The sequence below is a fragment of the Apis mellifera genome, linkage group LG8 (genome assembly GCF_003254395.2).
Source record: "Apis mellifera strain DH4 linkage group LG8, Amel_HAv3.1, whole genome shotgun sequence".
Taxonomy (NCBI): Eukaryota; Metazoa; Arthropoda; class Insecta; order Hymenoptera; family Apidae; genus Apis; species Apis mellifera.
The window spans coordinates 6,849,200-6,873,976 of NC_037645.1; the positions used below are offsets into that span (position 1 = coordinate 6,849,200).

Consider the following 24,777-nt stretch of genomic DNA (forward strand, 5'->3'; position numbering starts at 1 on the left):
TGGACGATCCATTGCCTCTTTTTGGAAGTAAAACGAAGAGTAAAAGACACGAGGAAAATGTGTATGTATTAGTTATTGAACTTACTTGTTAAATAACCAAGGATTTTCGTGTGCAGAGGATTTTCGTGTACATTTTCTGCAGGAAGCTGAAAGAAAAAATTATAATTGTTAATTAAAATAAGAAAAAGTAGACATCTATATCTAAGTTGATTTACACTTAATGTATAATCATCGAAAATTTGTTAATTTTAAAATTTTTCCCTGCATACAATACCGATTCTATTCAAGTTTCCTCCGCTTGTCACACGTTGCAATCTGAAATCCAACGTGTCCATTGTCAATTGTTCTACTATAATGAATCTAATATTTTTATCAACTTGTCAATCATATTTCTCCACTTAACCCAGTTTACTTAGCCTGATAATCGACTCGAACGTAACAACACCCTCCTCTCCTTCGAATTTCCGACCTCGAGGAGAGCAATCTTGATCGATTCGAAATGCAATCCTCCTCGGTCACGTGTCCTTATCCTGCCCTAAAACCTGGCACCGCCCCAACAAAATCTACTCTTTCTCGAATTCCATCCGAACCACGGACGAAAATTATCTTTTCCATGAGGAAAATTCGGGACGAGCCGCGTTTAAACTGGAATATCAGGTTATTTTGAAAACCGTTTTCGCATCGAGTGAGAAAAATTTCATCGTTTCAAAGAGGACTGCGATTTAAACTCGTGTTTCTGATTGCAATGTAAATTGATTTGTCGATACAGTTAAATAGGTATTTCAGGAGAATCTTTCGGAAAAATTTCGCAAAGAGGCTGTATTTATTTTTGGCATATTTTTAAACAGGAATCATACAGTTTCGAATGCAATGATTCTCAGTTTAAATATGATAATATTTTAGAAAAATTTCGCAAGAAACGATAAATTATATTCATCTTTAAATGGAGGAATTATACAGTTTCGAATGCAATGAATTTCGAATCGATTTGATTCTCAGTTTAAATATGTTTTAGAAAAACTTGATTCTCAATTTAAATATGTTTCAAAAAAATTTTACAAGGAACGAGAGATTGTATTCATTTTTAACATATTTTTAAACAGGAATCATACAGTTTTGAATGCAATGATTCTCAGTTTAAATATGTTTCAGAAAAAATTCGCAAGGAACGAGAGACTATATTTTTAAAGAGGAATCATACAATTTTGAATGCAATGATCGATTTAATTCTCAGAGGCTATATTCATTTTTAACATATTTTTAAACAAAATAGTTTCGAATGCAATGATAGATTTGATTCTCAGTTTAAATATGTTTCAGAAAAATTTCCTCCTTTCTCTCCACGAACAAATTTTGCAAACTAAAATCCTCGTGCTACGATTCTCCAAAATCTCGCGTGTTAAAATTAATTTCTCGAACTTTGCAAAACTTATCGCGCCGAAAAGGAAAAGAGAAACATCTGTTCATTCGCTTTCCTCATCTTTTGCGATACCTCTCGCGAACCCGAACGAAAAATTTAACGTCGAATCGCGTCCTCCACGTACAAATACATTCAATTCTATATAAACGTCATATATAATCCATATATATATATATATATATATATATACACAAAGAAGTAAGAATCGAAACGCGATTTTCGAGCGAGGATAAACGCGAGAAAGCAAGGAGAATTATTGCAACACGAAAGCAAAAATTTTCCTCTCCCCTTTCGAAACTTGATGATTTCGCGCGAGGAGGTGGAATAAAGCTGTCTTCTCTCGATCGATAACCAATATTCCATGGAAACTGGATCCAACAGGGTAACACGCCTTCGTCAGTTTCGTTCGTGCTCGAGTCGCGAATTCTCAGATTTTCACCGAGGAAAAAAGTTCACCTCTCCCTTGCGAAACAATATGCGTCGAATGCAATATGCTTAACGTAATAATATTCTTGGAGTATCCAGAGAAAGTTGGAATTAAGAAAGAGGACGATAAACGAAGATTTTAGAAGATATATTTTGATCTATCGATAATTATAATCGATACATTCTTTCGATTGACAACGTGTTGTTTATAAATGAAATGAAATTTTATTTGAATTTTATTTAAGAGAGGAGAAGGAGAAAGAGAAAAGAAATATCGAAAAATCTTCGTGGTTTATAAATGAAGTTATAAATTTCGTTTGAATTTTATTTAAGAGAGAGAGAGAGAGAGAGAAAGAAGAAGAAGAAGAAAAAGAGAGCGAGAAATATCGAAAAATCTTCGTGGTTTATAAATGAAATGAAATTTTGTTTGAATTTTGAAACTTGAGAGAGAGAGAGAGAGAAAAAAAGAAGAAGAAGAAGAAGAAAAGAGCGAAAAATATCGAAAAATGTTGGTAGTGATTCAAGTTAAGTAAGACGAAGATGGAGAGCAGAGGGTGGATGAGACTACTCGAGAATTCGAGATCACGGATCGTGGAGAGAGAGAAAGAGAGAGAGAGAGATTGGTTGCACGGGGATAGTTTCTGGCAGAACTGGCAAACCTCGTTATATTCTGTAACCGTGGCCATTTTAGATCGAGATCTATGGAACTCTCTGCCTGTGATTCCCATTATCCCTTACTTCAAAAGCTGTACAACTTGGGCAAATGGACAACTGTCAAGTTCGCGATGGATGGATCAAGGATTACGCTGCCCTTTTATTATCCTTATATTCTTCGTCTTTTGCTTCCCCTTCCTCTCTGTTAATTTTTTAAAGAATATCGCTTGACGAGTATCTATGATTCGAAGAAATGTTTCGTAAGAAAGTATCGAATCATTCCTAATTAAAAATATTTCTTTGAGAAATAATTAATTCTATGAAATAATAAGATTTAATAGCTTTACGAACGATTCGAGTGAAAAAGGAAATCTCTCGAAAGGAATAATTCGATTGATCAAAAGAAAATTTTTAATATATTTCTCATTGTATATTAATTTATATATTATGATCCATGAACTTCAATGCATCAGAAATAAAAATTAATTTACAAGAATTAAAGATATTCCAATATCTCAATTAAAAAATTGTTTTATTTCTCAAAACACGTAGACTAATTTATAACAATAGTTTAATAATATTTTTCCAATATTTACAACGTTTCTTACTTCCTCGAAACAAAAATTCCCAATTCCGTCTATTTTTCCTTTTTTTAATTTTCCAATAATCGTCGACAAGTGTGAAACAAAAGAACAAACAAAAGACACGAAAGGGGATTGAAAGAGCAGCAATAATTATAATTGGGTGCAAATGATCGGCAGGAGCAATCGACAATTCTTTATTCCGCCTCCCCTCTGAACTCAGACTCAGCCTGGAAAATTCCTGCTCCCGAGGGACTCGATTCCTTTAAGGATGAGGCGTAATGCGAGAGTAACCGGGCAACGAGACGAGAATCGAGAATTATTAGATCGGCGGCGAAAAGTTAATAATCCATCCTTTGTTCATCGATCAAGTAAAAAGTGGAAGGGAAAATCGGAATTAAATCGAGAAGAAAGGATGATGTACACTTTAACGTATTGTTTAATCTAGAAATCTTTTTTAGATTGGTGAAGTGATGAAGTGAAATGGAAAATTATTGTCGATCCGTTGTTTGATTAAATTCTAAATTGATTAAAAGATTCGTAATTTCTATTTTTATTTTCTTGTTTATTGAAAATATCGAAAAAATTTAATCTAATAAAGGAACGAAAGTTAATATCGAATGATTATTTCATTGAATAATTATTAAAAGTTAATCACGAGAAATTCAAGATTACGAACGAAGGAAAAATTTAATATCGACATCTTAATAAATATTCGAATATTTAATAAATTGAATAATTATCAATATATTATCATCAAGATCCAAAAATTCAATATTTCCAAACAAATATAACTAATCGCTTTCTATCGTTATCTAACGAATATCTAAAAGTTAATAAATCAATATCGAGAAAATTATTTCTTACATCTCTCTATTCAAACTCGATCCAAGAATCACAATTACTCTTCCTCCTTGAGAATAAATTATCCAACGCAAAAAAATCATCAAAAAAGATCATCAAAACTCGAGACATTTATGAATTCAAAGAAACAATTGAGTTGTCGATTAAGATCCAGCAAGAACGATCGATAATTATCTCCATGCAACAACAACTCTCGATCTAATTAAACATATTTGAGATTTCTCTTTTTCTATGTATCAACTGGGCTCGATCAAATCAATAATTTTTCTCAAACCTCTTATAAAATAACGTTCTTGATTATTAAGATCCAGCAAAAACGATCAATTTTCTCGATGCAATAATAATCCTCTTCCTTCGATCGAGTTAAACGTATTTCCGTTTTCTAAATATGAACTGGCTTCGATCGACAATAATTTCTCTTAAACCTCTCAAACCTCTCATAAAACAACGTTAAAATCCAGCAAGAACGATCGACAGTTTTCTCGATGCAACGACAACCCTCCTCGATCAAGTCAATAATTTTTCTTAAACCTCTCAAACCTTAAACTTCTTTTATAAAACAACGTTCTTGATTATTCTCAAGATCCAGCAAAAACGATCAATTCTCCAATTTTCTCGATGCAATAATAATCCTCTTCCTTCAATCGAATCAATAATTTCTCTCAAACCTCTCAAACCTCTTATAAAACAACGTTGTCGATTATTCCTTAAAATTTATCTATGAACTGACCTCGATCAAATCAATAATTTCTCTCAAACCTCTCAAACTTCTTATAAAACAACGTTCTTGATTATTCTCAAGATCCATCAAAAACGATCAATTCTCCAATTTCCTCGATAATAATAACTTTCTTCCTTCGATCAAATCAATAATTTCTCTCAAACCTCTCAAATCTCTTATAAAACAACGTTGTCAATTGTTCCTTAAAAGCAAAAACGATCGACAATTATCTCGATACAACAACAACTTTTCTCGATCGAGTTAAACTTATTCGAAATTTCCCTTTCCTATAAACTAACCTCGATCGAGTCAATAATTTCTCTCAAACTTCTCATAAAACAACGTTAAAATTCAACAAAAATGATCGATAAATCTCTCGATTCAACAACAACAACCTCTTTCGATATCCTGCATAATTAACACTCTAACCTCGATCGAATCAATAATTTCTAATAAGATCGATTCCTATATCGAGTCACGATTCGTTTAGAATCGGTCAGTTCGAGTTGCAATTGAAACGAGGAGCAAGTTAGAGAAGAGGACAATGGAGGGTAATCCGAGAGAGAGCTTCGATCTTCGAAATCGGTCTATGAGACGCGTGTCTCATACATTATTCGAGCGACGTCCTTTCGGTTTTATCGTCGGTGTTTCGCGTATTATGGATCCGCGATATGGAGATATATCCAGAGAAGCTCTCTCTCTCTATCTCTGTCTCTCGAGTTTGGAAGTTTGGAAGCTTGAAGTTTGTTCGAAAGTGGATCGTGGCTGGGAAGATTTAGGTCGATGAAGGAGGAGAATTTGGATTAACGGGGGATCGAGGGTTTAAACATTTTGGAGAGATTCATTTTGGGGGATCGTGTTGAATTTTAATTCCTTCTTTCAAATATTATTTTTCGTTCGTATTCGAAAATTAGAAACGTGTTATTATAAATTATTCTTAAACTCGAAGCTTCCACGTTTCGATCCATTATCGATCGTTTAATTTCTCTCGTTGAACGTCTGATATCATTGTTGTTACGTGTTCACTATGGTTAAGAGAAAGAAAGGAAGAAAATGTGGTGCAAGTCGAAGGAGGACAGTGGGTCAAGGATATTCGTATATTCTGGGTCGTGGAACAAAGACGAATGTTGCGAGATGGTCAATATTTCCATCGCAAAGTCCTGCCAATTTGGAGGTGTGGCAAATAAAAGCGGCCGGTGTGCGTTTCCGGATCGCGGTAAATATTTAAATAGGTGTGCGTTCACGCATGAGAGAAGAGAAGGGGCGGCGATAAAACACACGTGGGTCCGCACGTGTTCGATTAAAATGAAAACAAGAGTAAAAATTTCTCTTCGTTCTTTCCATCATATCGATCTCGTCTTCCTTCGATCCGATTTCGACGTCAATAAAACGAAATTGGTGAGATTATTCGTTGTTATTATTATATTTCACAAATCTTGAGATATTTTATAGCGAATGTATTTTGAGAAAGAAGTATGAATATTTCGAAGAATAAGAATTTTCGAGTAATTCGAGATATTAGTTGTTAAAAATATTTATGTAATTATTTTTAAAATAGTTTTGGTAATTTATGTATTATGATTCAATGTTGGAGTATTTATTACAATGTTTAGGTAAATTTGATTTTTCTGCGCCAAAAGAATAATAATGATAATCAAATTTTAAATTCCAAATTTATGGTTGCACGATTTTTCAGAATATCTCACCTGCCATATCGACAAACGATTGATATTGAGAAAAAAATTTTCTTAGCCTCAATTATTCCAATCAAGACACCAACATTCCTTAGAAACAAACCATAGGAAAAGCTTTCTGAACAATCGAATATCAAAATCCCTATAAACATTCCTTGGAAATAAATCTATCTAAAAAAAAAAAAACACTCAAATTTCTTGATTGAAATAAATTACTGAAAACCTCCTACAACAATCCAAATCGAAAGCCAAGATATTCCATAGCGAGATGAGAAAAAAGTCCCCAACACAACAATCCGATCCCTAGATCCTAGGAGAATACCCTAGATTCCCCATCGAACTAAAAGAACACCGAGCGAAAAAATCCCTAGCAAGCGAATCGTCGGAATCGGGGGAAAGGTCGGTGGGGATCCCTAGACGCGCGCAGCGTGTCCAAGTCTAGTGATTTACAACGGGAGGGCGCGAAAATGGTGGAAAAGTCTTTGCGGATAACGTTTTTATTTACGGCGGTGTAACGGAGGAGGACGCCACGGCTATCGCGTGGCCACCGCGGGATGCCGTGACTGCCGGCTGTAAATCCGTGTACACGCCTCCCTCCCTCCCTCCCTCCCTCTCCCCTGCCGTGTTGAACAGGCGTCGTGGCAACCCCCTGCAACAACCTGCGCCGACCGAACAACCCTAGCCAGTTGACACCCGAGGCCTTCCATTTCCTCCAACGTTTCTCGCTCGAACGTTTGCACGTTTGCGTTGGAGAAAGGGTGGGCGTTTGGTCGAGGGTCGACGCAACGACGATGATTAAGGAGAGTCGACGCAGGGGGAGGGCCGCGTCGCACGGTGCCTCGAACGTTAGAGCCCGACAAAATTATTTCCCCTCCCCGTTTAGAGCTTACGTGAAGATTTAATTTTTAAAAAAAATTTTTAGACACTTTTATTACGATTTATTATCTCTTTTAAAAAAATGTATGCACGAGTATAACGATATAAGAAGAATTAACATTGAGTTCGATTGGAGTAAAGAAGAAATATAAAATAATCCATGTGTGGATATGAAATATGGAAAAATTGGCAGCTAAAGTTGGGAGTATTGTTAATGCTTGTTTCTCCAAAATGTGATAAATGTGTAGACAATGTGACAAGGATAGAAATGCGTGGGTTATAAGACAGGTTAAAATTAATGGTGACGAGCGTTCAACCATGCACGGTCGTAAAGAAAATTAATTTTAGTATCGTTTTGCGAATCGAATATAGGTATAGTAAAATATAGTAGAAAGTTTTTATATATCCAATTCTTACGACTGGATATAGAAGATGTAAAAAAATAATAATCACATAATTGTGTGAATTTCTAACACCAAGTAACTTTAACTTAACTTTGAGCTTAATTTACAAAAGAAAAAACTTATAATTTAACGAATTAAAAATTAAAATAGATGTTTTTTTCGAGATGTCGTATCCGATTATTTGAAATTTTAAACGCTTCTCGATAAATTTAGGGAATATTTCTCAACGAAACGATTCTCTCTCTGCCTGTAAACGCGTGTATATTTAATCTGTGAACGAAATACGAAAAGAGGGTTATTAAAATTATTCAATAAACTTTTATAAATTCATAAAATGAATCCTCTCCTCCATTTTTAACACACTGTTCACTTCTCTCGTTGATATCGTAGTGGTAGTTTTATCGCGATCGTAAAGCAGATCGTAAATGATACGGAATTAATTTACGGTCAAAGTGGCAATCTCGTAATCGAAGGATTGTTCGTAATAATGCAAGCCACTCGAGCTCTTTATAATATAATAATAATAATAATAACAATAACAATAATAACAATAATGTACGATCAATTGATTTTTGTCCGAGAAAAAAAAAGGATTAACAAGAATTTATCGAAATTTGCACTACTAATCCGTTAAATTTCAATCCCTCTTTCGATCCAAGAAACGATTTCTATCGTTTCTTTACTCGAGTTGTGAATGAAAAATTACGAGATTACTCTTCGAAAAATTATCTGATATTTAATCGTCACAAGACTTTCCTTTTCTTTTATATTATAATTTCACGATATACGAATTTGGTAATCTGTTAAAATTGCAGTTAAAAAAAAAAAAGATCGTGTTTATTCTATCGATTAAAAAATTATAATATATAATTAACACAACGGGTCACGAGATATCTCGTATATAGCAAATCGAAGCAAAGTTTGTGGCCAACGGGTCACGGGATATCTCGTTTCCAACGTTTTTTCTCGACACGAGAAAATCTACGACTCGAGATATAATTAAAACCATTCGAAGCAACGATTAATAATAGGAAAATGCGGGAAGAAATTCTCGACAAGGAAAAAAAAAATGTAAATTCGTCGACGATATTTGGATTATTTTATGAAGTAAATAATAATTAATCTAGATTTTACTTTTATCTATATAATAAACGATAGTTGAAAATTATATAATAAATAAAATATATATAGTCTATAAGTAGATGTATATAAGAAATATTTAAGAATATTTTATAAACGCGAGTTAAAAAGAGCGCGTTCCTCGAAATGCGTTGATCATGAAGCACGTGTTAATATCTGAAGGTTTTTTTTTAATCTGAAAAAGCGTGGTAAATCTAGAAAATATCGGTAAGGAAGAAGGAAACGTTATAACCTCGAAACAACCACGTTACTTATGCTTATTTTTCTCCCTTCTCGCGATCGAACGTTACCGTATAATTTCCACGCCGCTTTTATTTATCGCCGTCCACCGCTGCAGAGGAATATCGCCGGCCAATAAAGACGTTCCTCTCCCCCTGTACGTATTTTCCGCTTATTAGCATATCATTAGATGTCCAATCGTATCTTGTGCGTAGCAATACCAGTGAATTTTCTATGCGACTTTTTGTTTTAATTTTTCGAATAATTCACACGAGAGAGAAATATTTGCGCGAGAAGGAGTTAATTTAAGAGTAAATGAATATTATTCCTTTGTACGAATTGGTGTTAGAATGAAGAAAATTTATCCTTCTTCTTTTTTTCCTTAAAATTTTATTGTTATATGCGATAAATGATGATCCTTGGTTGATTATTTATTATTATCTTGTTGATATTGTTAATAATTGTGCTCGATATATTCTTTACTTTACACGATGTGTAAGCAAATTTATTCTTCGATTCATTGATCTTTGACGAATCTTTTCTTTCTTTCCAACGATGATACGTTAGTGAAAATTTTATTATTGCACGTGATAAATGATTCTTATTTGAACATCGGCTTATTTACTTATTTTTAAATATTTTCACGAATCTGTTCGAAATTTATCGTTTCACTTCTGACGAGTCGTTCTTCATTCTACAAATGAAAAAATATTCTCAAGAGTTTTTTGATTCTCTAAAGTTTCACGAATATATTTTCACCCTAGTAATTTCCTAAAATTTCTTTACCGACCATCGATATCGTAAAATATTCGTTCATGTACTATATACGCATCTAACCTATTTATTTTTTAAATATTTTCAATTTGTTCGAAAATGTTTCGCTTTATACTTTCATTTTTCACAAAAAAACAAACTCTCGACTCATCATCGAATATAATCTCTAATATTCCTTCATCGCGATCGATACAGCGAAACGTGGCTGCCAATAATCCGCGCACACGTGCGAAAGCGGCGATTGGCCGCGCATTGTTTTTTGCTCGATTTTCGACCGACAAATCGCGGTTAATTCGGCCGATAGCAGAGGTTACACGGGAGAATTATCACGCAGGAACGAATGAAAATTATCGGGGATACCCCTCCCCTTCCCATCCGATCGAATCGTTTCTTTTTCCACCATCGATTCCATTTTTTCCCCGAACCGAGCCATCGCGTGTCTAATCTGACCGCTGCTGAATCGGTAAAATGATAGGGATTTTCGAATTTTTCTTTTACCCACCGATTCGATCCATCGTTATTTTCCTTTTTTGCGGAGAATTATATATTTATACGGATAAAGGGATCGATTGAACCATATGTGGCTTGACATTGATATACATTTGGCTAATTTTATATCATTCTTTATAACACACCTCTAATTGCTCTATCTCCTCTCTCTAGATAACTGTAGGAATAAAATTTAACTAGAAATCGAATGTTCGCATTAAATTAATAAAATGAGTTCACTATCGATGGTATAAAAAAAAAACAAAAGTAGCAGTAAAATTATTTGCAAGAGAACAAAAAATCCCCAATTTCGTAATTAAAAATCATTTTTAATATATATATCTTAATTAATAAAACGATTTTTATTATATTTTAAATAGTACAAGCCTGTGTATTATCTCTCGAAAATTTTCTTATCTCTCGAACCAGATAATTATATCTCGTTACACGATTCAGATAAACAGATTTTTCCAGGTATGTAAGAACAACAGTAGAACGGAGAGAGAGAGAAAAAAAAAAATATTTCTTATCGAGAGACTCAAATATTGACGCGCTTACGTTCTTACGTAAGAGGTTTCTCTAAGGTTTGCTAGGGTTGGAATTATTCTCATCGAAGTCTAGAAGCAACAGAGGCTACTTTTAGCTCTCGCCACTTGCCTCGCTCGCCCCGCTTAATTAGCCCGGGCGCAAAATCTGTCGCGAGAATTAATCAAGCCCCTCCCTTCCTCCTCCTCCTCCTCTTCCTCCCTTTTCACTTTCGTCGTCTTTCGACGAGAGACTGGAAAAACGAAAGGAACGAAAGGGGATGTTCGTCGACGATCGAATGCATCGTGGACGATGAAAAATTTAATAGTTGAAAGTTAGGAATAAGTTGGCTCGATGATTCGAGACGTAACAATGATGTCTGGTTATATTATAATTATTACATATGATTGTTAAAATTTGTAATAATATACGAATAAATTGTAAAGAAATTTTGCATTGTCATCTTAGAGTGAGAATGTTTGTGGAAGATTTAATGATGATTCGAGATGTCTGGTTGTTATGTTATAATTATTACATATGATTGTTAAAAGAAAATTTGTAATAATATACGAATGAATTGTAAAAATTCAAATAAATTTTGCATCGTCATCTCAGAATGAAAATGTTTGTGGAAAATTTAAATGTATTTTTTACAGATTATTTCATTTGTGCTGATAGAAATTTTTATTTCTCGTTCTCAATTTTTATTTTTGGTCTAACCTTGTTGATTCAAACCTATGGATATCCTGTTTTTGTGAATTTATATATCATTGTATTTCCATGTGTCTTAAAATTGATAATAATTTTATTATTTTATTAATATCTTAAAAATTGATGTGAAGATGTTTTCAATTTTGGCCAGTTAACCACCGATTGAGCCAAAATTAAAACAGGATTAAATCATTTGAAACATAATAATTGTAGTGGTAAACAAGGCGAATCGAGTATAATTTAAGCATATTTAATAATTATTATAGTTAATAATACAATTATGGTGGTTTATACAATTAATAAGTAATTAAACTTTATTCTTTATTCTTAACTTAACTGTTGATTGAAATAATGATAGACAGTAGAACAATAATAAAAAAAATATATATCTCTTAATTATAAATTATGAGAATTGCAATAGTCACAAGTAGTGTGGAAAAAAATTATCTTAAGAGTTTATAAATTGATATTTAAAAAAAAATATTTCAATCAACATATTGAAACTTGAAATAATATAAAATTATAGCACACTTTAATTTCTTATCATTGTGATCCTTAATTTTAATTTTTAATTGCAATTAAAAATTACAGTCACTTTGAATATCACTGTACATAAAAATAATTTATTAATTTTTTAATTTCTTATCATTGTGATCCTTAACTTTAATTTTTAATTGCAATTAAAAATTACAGTCATTTTGAATATCACTGTATATAAAAATAATTTATTCTTGGAATAATAAAAGATTGCGTAAAAAATCGTGGGAAAAAGCGTAGTAAAAAAACTTACTGGTCAAATTTTTTTTCACAGCTAGAGCGCCTTATCGCATCAAATACCGGGACTGGAGATAGGGATCGTTGAAAGACGAGAGCGGACTACCGTTTCTTCCAGAGACGGATCGTTTCGTCTCAGCGCTAGTTCCTTATCGAGTTAGAAGTTTGAACCGGTGTAGAGATGCCAAGATTAAGGGGCTGGCTGGCCAAGTGATTCGAGGTTTCAGATCGATTATTTACCGGCGAGATATCCGTTAATATCGGGATTGAAATCGAATCGAGCAGTTGGCACGCTTCTTCGTTGAAGAAACTTTTGATAATTAGCGCTGATCCTACTCAACTTATCACCTTAAGGATAATCAGAATTTCGTGCACGCTATCCTGAGGTGTCTGTCGGTAATTCGAGCTTCGTTATATATAGCGAATCTTTCTATTTTATAAAATTTCGATTCGTCTTTTTTAAATTTTGTATACCTTTTATACATTTCGAACTACGATCAGGAAAACATTTTCATTCGCGAAAAGAATGTTGTTTCAAATCGTTATTAACTCCAATACACGATTCAGTATTCGGATACTCTTTTCATGAAAGAGGATCGTTTCGCATATTTACCATATTCATTCACTTTTTTTACATAAATTTTCATTTATGATAATAAAAATTTATATATAAAAAAAGTATCAGACTTTTAGAAAATTATCGCAGAAGCACGATCGTCGTCCAACTGATCGAAAATTCGCGAAAGCCTGATTAATTTTCTGGCGCGATGCCAAGAAGAAACGCGCAACAGGCTCGCAAACACATGCTCGGTCGGTAATACGTATCCCATCACGAAACGACGGGCGAGCACTGTAGATGATCGTTAAATCAGCAGTCCGTCCGCCGTCCGTACGTTTGCCAGCACGTTCGCCATAATCCATTCGAGGAATATAGAATTTGTTGGTGATGAGAGGAGTTCAGGGAAATTAATTCGCAAATTGCGCTCAACAGGCGAGCCAGAAGCGGAACCAGGATACGTAGGAGGTGGACAGTGGCGACAGAGTCGAAGGGACACCCATGGTGACGGAGAGGACAGCGCAGTGGTAACGGTTTACTAACGACCGTGACCAATTGCTCGTTTCCGACCGCACACGATCGCTCTACGTATTTTCATTATTTCACGGCAGGTGGGGGAAACGGGTGTCGCGATCCGTGCCTCTCCCATCGATTTCAGACAGTGTAGAAAAAAAATCGCGATTTTTGAGCGCGTGATCTGTGCCGTAACTTTCATTTGAAACTTTCAAGTTAGGGAAAGGTGACGTTAGAAATGTAATTGATGACTTTTATAAGTTAAATAAATAAAGTAGCTTTGGCTCGTCTTGCAATAAAAACTATCGGTGCTGGGAGGGGTTTCTTTCATCGATTTCGACGAGAATAAGATGTATATTCGTACTATACACTGAACTTGAAACTTTCAGGGTTTACAGAGAAAGATGGAGGATATTAAGGATATAGTTAATTCGACTTTTGTACATCTAAATTAATTCTATGTTAAAGTAGACTATTAAGTAATTAAATTTAGAATTTAGATTAAAGTTCAAAGGTATATGTGAGTTTGATTCAGTCAGTTGGAGAAAAGTTTAGGGATAGATAAGATTTATCTATTCAGATAAGTTAAAAATTAGATAAGATTAAATTGCACGTGTTTACATTAAATTAATAATTGTATATTGCATCGAATTAAATTAAAGAGAGATACATCTACGTTCAGATTATATTGTGCAATTCTTTTAAAATCCATTTTAAAATCTGTTACTGATTAAACTAAATCGAAGAAATTACTTTGATTCCACATATAAAATCAAATTGATAGTGGAATCTAGGTTCTTAATATCATCGATTGTATTATATTAAACTTATACTAACTTTTTCAAAATTTATCTTAAAATCCATTACGGATTAAATTGTCTCGTGTCGAAGAAATTATCACGTTAAAATTATCTTAACCGGTGATACGAACCCGAATCGATGGTGAATTGGAATTTAGGTTAGGTTCGACTCGGGTACGTAATTCTTTAGGAAATCATCGATTTAGCCAGCAGTCTCGATAAATAACCAGCTCCCAGACACGCCCATACTTTTTTCCCGCAGTCGTTGACCTCTCGTCAACCTTGTATACGTTTCACGGTCCGATTCTGCATAGAATGCAAACAGGCGATCGGTGTACACTCACCGGTGTTTCTCCTCCTCTCACCGGACCCATTCTCGCCCATTCCTCCGAGGAAGCATGATTGCGCAAACGTTCTGCGCATACGAAACGCTCCTATATCCTGGGAATCGTTAAAACTATCGCGATATTTTAACGCTTACCTCGAATACGGATCGAAAAAATCGCTGTGTTCTCGAATGAACAGACCTCGACCATGTTATTAACGCAAGTAAATAATAATAATGTAAATATTAAGCAGGATTAAGCAGGATTAAGTAGGAAACGAAAATGTATTTTTTTTTTTTAATCGTTCGATGCAGAACGTTTGATTGTTAGTCGATGATCCGTGAGAGTATATGGTAAGTATATGGTATTGATGCAATATTAAGTGCAGACTATTTCATAACGATTAATAAATATACATATCGATATAAGTCGATATTTCGTTTAATTCTCGAAGAAATTAGCTGCAATTTTCATCGAAACGTTAAAATATAATTTGTATCGAAGACTATTTATATTTTCAATGAGATTGAAATTATAAATTAGATCTAAATTTATATTTTAAATAATGTTTCCAATGTTTCTATATATAATATATATAAAATTAATAAAAATTGAATTCATTCTCGATATCAAACATATATAACAAGTCAATAATAACCAAGAAAAAGTTAAATCAAGATAGACTTTTCTTCTCCTTGATTATTCGGATCAAAATATCGTAAACTCGAACGATTTCAGCAATTCTTTTCGCAGTTGAACCTATCCTCTCCCCAACATCTTCAAAGTTTCATTTCCCGAGTTATATAAATTATTAAAAGCGTCACACCCTATCGTGGGTGTGCAACGCCTCTCGCGATCTGATTAGGAAAGTTTTCAAGTAAATTAATCACTTGGAGCCTGTTTATTATATTTCACGGGTCGAATCGGGTCACAAAATCACGTGGAAATCGGTCGAAATAAATTCGAGAGTGATTAAAAGTGGTATTTCGCCAATTGGGATTTCGGAAAAAATTGTATCTAAAATTTCGTGAAAAATATTTTTGCTTCCCAACCGAGGAATTAAGAAGGGCACAGACAAATTTTTGAAAAAAATATTATCTCCCCCTTAATCCATAATGCGATTCGCGAACATCTCGGAAGAGAAATTTCCGATCTCGAGATTTCTGGATAAAATTTCCGCCAGTTTTCCGCGCTTTCGATCCAATTTTTAAATTTTTCAACCGCCGCGTGAAAAATCTCGAAACTTTCACAACAAACACTTGGAACCACCCTCGAGAAAATTTCTCTTCCGCGAAAAATTTCCATTATTATTCCCTATATTTCCCAACATCCCCCTCCCAACCGCGATTATTCACAATCCCGACCGTTTCTCGCCGTAAATCTGCGAACAGTTGCCACTTAAGTGGTCCATTAATTCGCAGCTACGATCGACAACAAAGTTCGGCGGTAAAGCGTCGAAACGAGAATAGTCGAAAAGCCAACATCCCCCTTCTTCCTCCTCCTCCTCACGCTTGTTTCTCACTATTTTTGTCCAACTAGTGCAATTACTAGGAGGGAGAGGGAGAGGGAAAGCGCGACACGGTGAAACAGATCGAAAACTGAAAAATTGTTTCTTTCTTAATTAACGAGTCGCGACGAGGGAGAGCGAGCGAGCGAACGAGTGAGACAGAGAGAGCGAGCGAGCGAGTGAGTGAGTGAGCGAGTGAGACAGAGAAAGCGAGTGAGTGAGTGAGTGAGTGAGTGAGCGAGTGAGTGAGTAAACGAGCGAGTGAGTGAGTAAACGAGCGAGTGAGTGAGCGAGACAGAGAGAGAGAGAGTAAAGCGTGGCTAGCCATGGACGAGGGCACACGGGGCGGCGCAGCCATTGTCCAGGCCGTAATTGCGCCTCGGCCGGCCGTACCAACGATACAGTGCCCGCCATTGTTGCACTGTCGGGTTCTCGCCAAGCGTTCTCCCCGGATATCGCGATTAAATTGCACGTTTTTAAAAACTATGCCGGCCTTAATTGAACCGTGAATCGTTGGCTCGTGACTTGGTTGGTTACACATAGCCGATTCGTCAACCGCGTCATCATTTATGAAAGAAGTTTAATTTTATTTTTTTTGTTTTGTTTTGTTGTTTGTTCGATATTCTTTTGGATGTGCGTTATTCGATTGGGGGAAGGATCAGTGGATAAGTTTGGAGTTGAGTTGGTTGGATTAATTGGTAAAAGTTTAATCTAAATTTTGAACAATAGAATGTTAGTTTTAATTAATTGTTATTATATTTGGATTTGAATCTTGGTAAAATTTATAAAATATCGATTGATTGGGAACGGAATTAATTATTGGTTGAATTAATAAGTCTAACTTTATGAAATTAAGTTAAGAATAAATTTAATAATTGATATTCTGAAATAGAGTAATGTTTTTTATTATTGAGTTTTATCATTAAATTTGTCCAATAGAAGTTGGACTGAATTAGGTTTATAAATATGATTAATTAAGGGAAAAATTGAACGTGTTGGTTGGATCCATAAGATGAATCCAACTGAAGATTAAATTAAAATAAGTTATAAACAGCTCTGGACAAAGTGTTATATCTCACTCCTTTCCTTATTGATTAAAAGATAAATTGGATAAATTCAATTAGCAATTAGAGCTACTGAATTCGAGGATTCAATTAAATTAACCAAATTCTTATTTCACTTTCATCAGTAGTAAACTAAATTGTTCCAACACCTTTTCACCAATTCAAAACAACCATAACTATACGGATAAAAGATCTTCCAAACCTCATCTTCACCCTTCTAATCCAATCCAAACATAAAAATCCCCATTGCTCGCAAATCATCTTCGACCCAATTACAAATCGATCGATCCTTCAAACTCAACCTCTCCATTATTATTTACACTTGACCCCATTTACACTTGCCATATAACTTGCAAACATTCCTTAGAAACCGAGGAATCGGAACGCTCTCTCAAAGGGGGACAAGTAATTAGCGAAACTTGAGGTTTTGATCATCGTCTTTCGAAACAGTACGTGTCTGGAAAATCCGGCTTCTTTTTTCTTTTTTTCTTTTTTTTTTTCCTCGAACGAACCCAATTAGCGAAACCCTCTCGCTTCTTGTTCCTTTTAAAGTTTCATGCGAAGGGGCCTGCATCCTCGAACCGACACCCCCGCAGCTAATTTCTTCTGTTTCGTTCCCGCGCGCCTTCCTCTTTTTTTTTCTTTTTTTTTTTTTTTTTTTGCCGTGTATTTACCCGGAAAATAATGAGCGGCGGAGCAAAGAAGCCCAGGCCTCTCGTTATTTCTTACAGCGCGAATACACGTGTCACGTGTTAGAGCAACTGCATACTCGCCGAAAAGAAGCAAACGGAGAATAACATCCTTGAATTCCGTGAAAGAATTTTTCAAGACGAGATATTAGGTTGAATTATTCGAATTGGACGAGATTTGGATTTTGGTTTTATTTAACTTCAAAATCTGAGGAATTGTCAATTCTTTCGAATCGTTCTAAATCGATAATTTTGAGTTGAAAAATATTTGTGAAACTTGGAATGAATCCAAATCTTTAATTTTTTAATTGTCTATAATTATTGCAGTTGATGTGATTACACAAAGGAATACGTGAAAGGGAAAATCTATTAAATTCTTGCTCTTGTTGTTTTCTTATTAAAAGATTGTCCTCTTTTCATACTGTAATAAATTTTTTTGAATATTGGGAATATTGTGAGATTGGTAGAGTGGATACAGTATTTCGAACGTGTAGTAATATTTATGAGTCGATTGAATCAGTGGACGATCGACTAATTTGCGTCTTTGTATGGTAATTTTTACGATCAATATGGCGAGATCAATGGATGATTGGATAAATTGGATATAGTTTCGAATAATAACCGTGTCCTTGTGCGATAATTTTTCAACAATGAACGCCAGAATTGGATCGAACGAAACCTCCAAATATGATGCTCTTAACTCCTTTGTTTCTTCCCCTTTGACTGGGTTTGCAAGAGCGAACGTCTGCAATTATCCTTGCATGTACTATGCCTCGGTACAAATTCAATCTTAGAGGAATTTTTAACAAAAAGAAAAAGAAAAAATTGCATCGAGGATCATTCAAAATATTTTAATTCAAAAAAAAAAAGGATCCGTCGCGTCGAGTTCGTTATATAAAACGTGTTAAATCATTAAGCGTAATCATAGATGTGGAGGATAATTAAAAAAAAAAAAAGAGCTCTTGACGAGTTGAAAGAAGAAACGCGATGCCGCGTCGATGGCCGACAGGAGTGGAGCCGATTGATCGATTAGTTCGACGCAGCGAGAAAAAGAAATAGAAAGAGGCGGTGAAGGAAAAGGTTGAAATACATCCACGTTAAACGGAACGAATTGACGAACGATCGACGGATGCCGATAACCTGTCCTGGGTACAATGGCATCCGTTTCCGGCTCGCATTAAGCCTGTTGTCACGCTCTGTCAACCCGATCCATTAAAATTCGCGCCCCATTGCTTCGAAGGAGGAATGATTTCTTAACCTAACCTCTAACCTAAAAAGACCGAACGGGTGTTTGGAACAAATTTGTTATTTCAAGTATTTCAGTATATTGGAATAAAATTGTCGAACAAATCTGTTATTCCATGAAGTATTTAAGTATATTAATAAAAAATTATTCCAATGTAAATTAATTCGTAATATTATTTGTACTGGTTCGAGAGAATAGTGTCGTTAGTGACCGCAGCGTGGCGCTAGTGTCGCTTTAGGTTAGGTTAACATTAATTTCTTCCTTCGATTTTTATAAGTCGACTCATAATAGAGATCGATGAAAATTCCATCAAGTATTTGAATATATTGGAATAAAATTGTCGAACAAACCTGTTATTCCGTCAAGTATATTTTTTATATAAAAAATTATTCCAATATAAATTAATTCGTAATAACGTTTGTACTGGGTCGAGAGAATAGTGTCGTTAGTGACCGCGGCGTGGCGCTAGTGTCGCTTTAATTTCTTCCTTCGATTTTCATAATTCGATTCATAATAGAGATCGATGAATATTGGAATAAAATTGTCGAACAAATCTGTTATTCCGTCAAATATTTGAGTATATTTGAAATAAAATTATATAAATATTTGAAATAAACAATTATTCCAATGTAAATTAATTCGTAATATCGTTTGTACTGGTTCGAGAGAATAGTGTCGTTAGTAATCGCGGCGTGGCGCTAGTGTCGCTTTAATTTCTTCCTTCGATTTTTATAATTCGACTCATAATAGAGATCGATGAATATTAGAATAAAATTGTCGAACAAATCTGTTATTCCGTCAAATATTTGAGTATATTTGAAATAAAATTATATAAATATTTGAAATAAAAAATTATTCCAATATAAATTAATTCGTAATATCGTTTGTACTAGTTCGAGAGAATAGTGTCGTTAGTGACCGCGGCGTGGCGCTAGTATCGCTTTAATTTCTTCCTTCGATTTTTATAATTCGACTCATAATAGAGATCGATGAATATTGGAATAAAATTGTCGAACAAATCTGTTATTCTGTCAAGTATTTGAGTATATTGGAATAAAAAATTATTCCAATGTAAATTAATTCGTAATAATTTGTACTAATGCGAGAGAATAGTGTCGTTAGTAACCGCGGCGTGGCGCTAGTGTCGCTAGTGTCGTTTTAATTTCTTCCTTCGATTTTTATAATTCGACTCATAATAGAGATCGATGAAAATTCTTGAAACTTTTAGATTCTTCGACAGAATTTTCTTTCCTATACAATTATAAAAATCAAAAATATTTACGAAGTATCTTCGAAAAGAAATTTTTTCTATCGTTTTCAATCAGACGATTTCCACTTCATTCATTACGTTTAAATCCTGATTACGTTTTCATTGTATATACGAAATATGACGACGTGTTAATTTTTGAACGAGAAGGAGAAGCAAACGAAGAATTATTCCTAAAAAAAAAGGAGGAATAAGGAAAGAAGAGACGAAGAAGAAATTCGCAAGACAACGGGGTAGAGAGAGATTAAGAAAGGGCGGATTAACGAGCTCGGCTGTGCGAGCGTCGAGATAACAAGACCGGAAGCCTCGGTGGCGCCATTTCCGCGGACGAGACAACGCCGCCCATTATTATCGCGCTATTTTCTTTCCCTGGGACAATTTTTAAGCAAACGACGACGCTCACCTTTCTTTCTACAATTTTCCCCGGAGATACGATAATCTCGTTCCAACCGATCCCTCCACCGGAAACTTCGACTTCTGTTATTTTTTTATTGCTTGTTCAGATATCCTCGATTCCTTAACGCGATTAACCAAAGCGATGAAATTGTCCATTTTTCTTTTTTTTTCTTCTTGGATATTCGAAAATATACGTTTTTAATTCATCTTTTCTCGTCGTCGTTTTTCTTTTTCGAAAGAATCGATCTTGGCAAACTTTTAAATGGAATTGAAAGTTGTGGAATAGAGAATAATATTTTTTTTGGTCTTTGAAGCTGGAACGTGAATTTTAACACGATTCTAAAATAACATTTATTTAATTAATTTTGATTTATCTTCTTGTTTATTCTTCTTCTTCTTCTTCTTATTTTGGGAGAGGCAAAGTTTGAAATTGAATTGAATCGGTTTAATGTTACGAATAACGTAAATTATCTTATCCTATGGAATTGGAATATGAATTTTAGTCGATTCTAAAATTACATCGGTTAAATTTAATCGTTGAAATTTATTTTCTTCCTCCTCCTCTCTTTTGATTCTTTTTGAAGAATCGAGGCAAGATTGAAAATAGTTGCTTATTTATTATTCATATCTTAAAGAAATATGCCTCTCTTTCTTATTTCAAAGAAGAACAAATGAGTGATCATCGATAATCATCATCATTATCATTATCACACTTAATTGTTACTTTACCACAATAAAATATCCTTTAAATGACTTGTTTTCCTTGTTCAAAAATATATTTTCCACCAATCTGTGAATCATTATATACCAATCTCTATATTACAACTATCATTACGTAGTCACAATAACAATATAATTAAAAGATATATAATTTAAATATTGAAAATCGTTTTAACAAAATTATTTTCATTTCATCTAACTCATTCGTACATACAATTATTATTACCTTAACTCGAATACAAATTAAATTGTCTGTATAAATCATAATTAACGAGATATATATACAGAAAAATATTTTTGTGTTCGTTCCATTCTCTGAATTCTACGCCAATGCATCGATGCAATTCGTCATTTTGGATTATTAATACACGTGACAAACAATAATAAAATACGATTCGCAGTTACGCAACGCGAAAACGTTTAATCCTCCTCGTTGAATATATTCTTAATTTCGATCAAAACGATGACAGACACGAGGAAAACAGCTTTAGAGAAATTCGTTGAAAACGGTTCGATCGTCCGATATTTGGAAGGGAGCCGGCAATTTGCAACGCGAAGGAAGACCGGGTGTTCTCGTATTAAAATGCGCCAGCATGATTCTAATAGAAGGCATTATGGAGCCGGGGGCTCGATGCAAACACGTTGTAATGTATTCATATTGGCCCGGCATGCTCAAAGCGGAGAGAGCTCTCCTCCTCGACTGTGATATTTGAATTTTAATGCGGACCTATATTTCTCTATATATGTATATATATATATATATTTCTCTCTTTCTCGAAACCGTGGCCAACAATCGCCGGATCTCCCTCGTCTACGTGGTCAGACGCCTCCTCTCCTGCTCGGAGAAGACATTGATCCCCCATCGAGTGTTTTCGCGATCCTCTGCAGATATACGTACAAATGTAGGGAATTGCAATCGGTTCGATTGGTCGATTATTTGCAAGATTGAATTTTCAAAAATTGGATATAATTATAGAAAGCATAGATTGGTTGGAATGGTGGAAAATTGAATTCTCGAATTTTGAAAAAAATTAGAGAAATTGAGATTCGTAAAGAATTATAATCGTAGAGAATTTTGAAAAATTAGAGAAATTGAGATACGATGGAGTTAATTATTCGATAGAGTGTTCTTATGATCCTCTACAAACATACGTGCAAATGTAGGAATTATTATAATCATAGAGAATGGAAATTGAAAATTGAATTCTCGAATTTTGAAAAATTAGAGAAATTGAGATTCGATGGAATTAATTCATCGAGATTCAATAGAGTGTTTTTGTAATCCTCTACAAATATATGTGCAAATGTAGGAATTATAATCATAGAGGATAGATTGATGGAATTTAAAAATTGAATGAAATTTTGAAAAATTAGAGTGTTTTTGTAATCCTCTACAAATATACATGCAAATGTATTATTATAATCATAGAAATTATAATAATATATTATTATAATCATAGAAAATTGATGGATTGATGGAATTTGAAAATTGAATTCTCGAATTTTGAAAAAAATTGGAAAAATTGAGATTCATAAAGAATTATAATCATAGAGGATGGATTGGTGGAATTTGAAAATTAAGTGAAATTTTGAAAAATTAGAGAAATTGAGATACGATGGAGTTAATTATTCGATAGAGTGTTTTTATGATCCTCTACAAATATACGTACAAATGTAGGAATTATTATAATCATAGAGGATGGAAATTGAAAATTGAATTCTCGAATTTTGAAAAATTAGAGAAATTGAGATTCGATGGAATTAATTCATCGAGATTCAATAGAGTATTTTCGTAATCCTCTACAAATATATGTGCAAATGTAGGAATTATAATCATAGAGGATAGATTGATGGAATTTAAAAATTGAATAAAATTTTGAAAAATCAGAGAAACTAAGATACAATGGAGTTAATTATTCGTTCGAGATTCGATAGAGTGTTTTTGTGATCCTTTACAAACATACATGCAAATGTAGAAATTATTATAATCATAGAGAATGGAATTTAAAAATTGAATTCTCGAATTTTAAAAAATCAGAGAAACTGAGATACGATGGAGTTAATTATAGAAATTCTATAGAACAAAAATAATAACATAAATAAATAAGTGAGAATGGATGTAAATGAGTGATGATGAAGAAGACATTGAGTAATCCGAATAAAATTAATCGAAACGCTTAGAAATAGCACGATCTAAAATTTAGACATTGACCAATAATCAACAACAACGAATATAAGAACGAATCTTGTACAAAAATAACAAAAATACAATCCGAATCAACCGATGAACACAAATTAAATGCGCGTTGAAACACAAAACCAAAAAAAAAGAACCAAATACTCGATAAAAGTGAATAAAAATTTCATTCATTCAAAAAAATGGAACCCCCAAAATAATTGAAATGAAATAAAATCTTGAGAGCCTGGAGCGGATCGAGACTGCATAAAATTAAAATTCTCTTCAAAAAACAAATTAATTAAAAAAAATTCCTAAAAAAAAAATCAAATACTCGATAAAAGTAAAAACTTCATTCAAAAAAATGGAACCGCTAAAACTGAAATAAAATCTTGAGAGCCTGGAGCGGATCGAGATTGCATAAAATTAAAAAGTCGATCCTCTTCGATCCTCTTTAAAAAACAAATTACTTAAAAAAAATTCCTAAAAAAAAAAAAACCCAAAATACTCGATAAAAGTGAATAAAAACTTCATTTGTTCAAAAAAATGAAACCCCCAAAATAATTGAAATGAAATAAAATCTTGAGAGTTTGGAGCGAATCGAGATACATAAAATTAAAAAAAATCGAACCTCTTCAATCCTCTTCAAAAAACAAATTACTTAAAAAAAATTCCTAAAAAAAACCCCAAAATACTCGATAAAAGTGAATAAAAACTTCATTCATCCAAAAAATGGAACCCCCAAAATAATTGAAATGAAATAAAATCTTGAGAGCCTGGAGCGGATCGAGACTGCATAAAATTAAAATCCTCTTCAAAAAACAAATTAATTAAAAAAAAAAATCAAATACTCGATAAAAGTGAAAACTTCATTCAAAAAAATGGAACTGCCAAAACTGAAATAAAATTTTGAGAGCCTCAAAAAAATGGAATTGCCAAAGTAGTAGAAACTGAAATAAAATCTTGAGAGTTTGGAACAAATCGAGATTACATAAAATTAAAAAATCGATCCTCTTCAAAGAACAAATTAATTAAAAAAAAACATCCAGAAACGTTTAAATAAAAGGAAGAGAGAAAAATTCAAGGAGAGAGACATGGAGAATCGCGCCCTCGTTGGATTGGCAAACGGGGAGAGGAGGAGAAGGAGGAGGAGGGAAAAAGAAAGAGATCTTTGAAACGATAATTGACAAGAGTGGGCGTTGTAGGGCCCTAAGCCAAGCTGGCCTGTTCCGGATAATCGTTTCC

General features: G+C 33.8%; 1 protein-coding gene across 1 annotated transcript in view; it reads right to left on the reverse strand.

Moving 5' to 3' along the window:
- The window catches only part of LOC412838 (alpha-mannosidase 2), a 140,234-nt gene that overhangs the window by 96,945 nt on the left and 18,512 nt on the right, over positions 1-24,777 (reverse strand). The window contains exon 2 of the mRNA XM_396290.5: positions 86-146. The gene's annotated coding sequence lies outside the window, so the exon portion shown is untranslated. The remainder of the gene's footprint in view (positions 1-85; positions 147-24,777) is intronic.